This window comes from Ochotona curzoniae, unplaced genomic scaffold, assembly GCF_017591425.1.
Source record: "Ochotona curzoniae isolate NIBS_2020 unplaced genomic scaffold, NIBS_Ocur_1.0 contig_1014, whole genome shotgun sequence".
In the NCBI taxonomy this organism is placed as follows: Eukaryota; Metazoa; Chordata; class Mammalia; order Lagomorpha; family Ochotonidae; genus Ochotona; species Ochotona curzoniae.
Genome location: NW_024464920.1, coordinates 20,961,205 through 20,965,086, shown reverse-complemented (window position 1 = coordinate 20,965,086; position 3,882 = coordinate 20,961,205).

Genomic DNA, 3,882 nt, shown 5'->3' with positions numbered 1-3,882 from the left:
GCTCATCAGTTGATGCACACCTGGGTTGATTCTATATCTTATCCATTGTGCATCCATACATACATGATATATTGAAGACAGGGAAATATGCCTAGTGTAGTTATTTAGGTCATGTTCTGCTCTGGTTCAAACTCTAGTTATGGCAGTTTCTTAATCAGTTTGCAATTTAACATCCTCATCTGCAAGATGTATAAATTAATAATATCTATTTGAAATGATTGCAGTGAGGATCACAGGACTCTCTAGTGCTTGGCACCAGTGTTTCTCTCTCGCTCTATCTATGATTTTGCTTTATAACTGAAATAGAAAAAATGGGAGTAATGTAGATTTCTCTGAAACACTGTTGGTAGAGAATAGAGGAGAGCTGAAAGTTGGAGACAACAAGGATTTAAAAGAAAAGCAAAGAAAAATGAGATAGGGAAGAAGGCAGGGTGAGAAAAGCAGGGGAGAACCATGGAGACTGGTGTCTTGGAAAGCCAGGAGGAGTTTGTCACAGTGTGGATTCAGACAAGAATGTAAACCTTGAGATGGCAGGTGTTGCATCTGCTTTGCTCGCTGCTGAATTCCATGGACTTAAGTGTGGTTTTTGATGTACACTGGTTGTCTATCAGCTATTTGCTGAAGGAAAATATTATAGAGAGGTTGAAAAATATGAACATGGTTGTTTGTTTATTTTTAGCAAATGTAGACCAATTGGTCACTTAGACTCATGTTATGGTGACACCAGAAATTGATGTTAAAATGAACTAAATTTGTGATTTAGTCATTGCAGCTATTGTGTCTTATTGTCATGGTGTCATTACAATTTGGTGAAACAGGGCTGAAGTTTCATTTTTTAAATAACTTTGTTCTGTCTGTGGTTACAAGCATATTTTCTTTCAAAATGCTAGAATTGCTTATTAGTTTACAGACCTGATCATGAACCAGGCTACTGAATGACTCAAGATTCCGTTATCTGACCTCATATTAAAAATATGAGCACCAAACAGTTTGACAAATGGCCTTGGAACAGAATTTTTTTTAAAATGGAAAGTCAGGTATACAGAAAGGAGAAGAGACAGAGATCTTTTGCCTGCAGAATTAAAAAAAAATTATTTATTTTTATTGGAAAGTCAGATATACAGAGAGGAGATAAGACAGAGAGGAAGATCTTCCATCCAATGATTCATTCCCCAAGTGACCACAATGGCTGCTGCTGGTCTGAGCCAAAGTCAGGAGCCAGGAGCTTCCTTCAGGTCTCCCACCCAGGTGCAGGATCCCAAGGTCTTAGGCCAGCCAGGTCTGCCCCAATCCTGGTTTTCATACTCTCCAGTGGGAGTGATAACTCAAGAGGGAGGTGCCCACTATTTCCTCCTGGGCCCACTCCTGGACCATACATTTCCCTGGTGGTTCTGCAGTGAAACTTGACAGAATTAGCCCCCATGCCAACATCTGCCAGCTGATGCTGTGGCAAAGCCCAACCAACTCTCACCCATTCTGATTTATGCTTACAGCAGTAGGGACAGTCAACCAAGCCTGGTTCTTCCCTGATCTGGCTCACATGAGGCTCACAGGTGTTGTACCCCTGCCTGGTCTGGTCTGCCCCCATCCCATCAACATGCCATTTTTAAACTGAGAATACCAAAAATCTCAGTGCTTTTCAAACATCAGATTTTTAAAAATATTTATTTTTATTGGAAAGTCAGATATACAGAGAGGAGGTAAGACAGAGAGGAAGATCTTCCATGCAATGATTCATTCCCTAAGTGACTGAAACAGCTGGAGCTGAGCCAGTCCAAAGTCAGGAGCCAAAAACCTCTTTTGGGTCTCCCACGCAGTGCAGGATTCCAAGGCTTTGGGCTGTCCTGAACTGCTTTCCCAGGCCACAAGCAGGGAGCTGGATGGGGAGCAGGGCTGCTGGGATTAGAACCGGTGCCCGTATGGGATCCTGGCATATTCAAGGCAACAATTTTAGCCAATAGGCCACGGTGCTGGGCCCAGTGGATTTTTTTTGTGTGTGTGTCAGTTTTACTGTACAGGAGAAACAGTACTATCTGAAATACTGATCTTGCTTATATTTAAGCCTGTACATTGCTCTTAGAGAATGTTTTCTTATGAGATGGCTGTTACATCTGAGTACCAGCACTATATTTTCTGGCCTTGTTAGTCTCATGAATTCAATGGATGAAATGGATTGTTCTCACATAATGTTTCCCTGATTGCTAAACTAATTTTGTCAGTACCTTGCAGCACAGGTCTTCCAGTGCCAAAATGACTCCACCTGGCTCAGGTGCATGTTTAAGATTTCAATCTAGCCAAATTTCCTTTTCTCAATTTCTCGAATTAGTCCCACCAGTATCCTTTCTACTGTTAAATACTTCATCCCCACATGTATATCTTGCTTTTGGTTTATTCCTAGATATTATATAATATTGGAATATTTTTCTACTGAATTATCCAACATATCATTATTACTGCTGTTTAAGAATATGAAACTAGGTTCTGGTGCCGTGGCCTAGTGGCTAAAGCATTGCCTTGAATGTGCCAGGATCCCATATGGGCGCCAGTTCTAATACCATCAATTTTGCTTTCCATCCAGCTCCTTGCTTGTGGTCTGGGAAAGCAGTTCAGGATGGCCCAAAACCTTGGGATCCTGCACCCATGTGGGGGACCCAGAGGAGGTTCTTGGCTCCTGGCTTCTGATCGGTGTAGCACCAGCCATTGTGGTCACTTGGGGAGTGAATCATCGGATGGAAGATCTTTCTCTCTGTCTTACCTCTTCTCTGCATATCTGACTTTCCAATTAAAAATAATTTTTTTTTTACAAAAAAATATGGCACTGATATTTGCATGCAGAATTTCTAACTGTGAATTTGCTGATTCTACAAATTCTAGTGTCTAGCTATACAACCTGTTGAATTCATATGTAGACAAATGTATGTCCTGCAAATAATTTCACTTGGGTTTCTTCTTTTTCAAGAATCATACTAAAAAATTGTTTGCACTTTCTCTGTAGCACCAAACTTACCTGTTCAGTTGAAGTAGTAATAGCTGGTGTTCTTGTCTGTCTCCTGGCATTTATAGGACTACTTTGCAAGTTTCATCATTAGCTGCCCAGTTATGACTTTATGCCTGTGAGTCAGCATTCTCAATGGTTAAGAGCTAGGACTCTAGAAAAATATGGATGAGTTTAAATTCCAACTTTGTCTCTTAGTGATGTGTTGAATGGGCATATAAAATCTGGTTTGCTTTCCTCGTGTGTAGTATCAGGGATGGCAGCAGGTAAAGTGATTAAATTATGTGGTATGTAGGAAGCTTAATGTGACTGTGTCTCACATAAAGATATTGGGATAATCATTTGAAGCTTATCATTCAATATATTACTTTAGGGACTGGCATTGTGGCCCAGTGGGTTAAATCACTGCCTATGATTCTGGCATTCCATGTGAGTGCCAGAATCCTGGCTACTCCACTTGGAATCTGGCCCTGTCTTAATGTACTTGGGAACACAGCAGAAGATGGCCTAAGTCTTTTGTCCACTTCCACTCACATGGGAGATCTATATGAAGTTCCAGGCTCAGGGTTTCAGCCTTACCCAGTGTGAGCTGTGGCAGCCATTTGGGAAATGATCCAGCAGATGGAAAATTTCTCTCTCTTCCTGTCTCTTTCTGTAACTCTGCCTTCCAGATAAATAAAATATGTCTTCAAAAATATATATTACTTGTAATTATTATATTGAATGTGCTTTAACTTACTGAATAAACCAGTATGTTATTACAAGTTTTCAGAATATGACTTGCTACTGTTTCACATTGGGCTGTGGGTTCTAGGCAGTAAATTAAGCAAGAAAAAAGAAGACATGTAGCTTTGAAACAGAAAGAATATGACAAAACAGACAGGTGA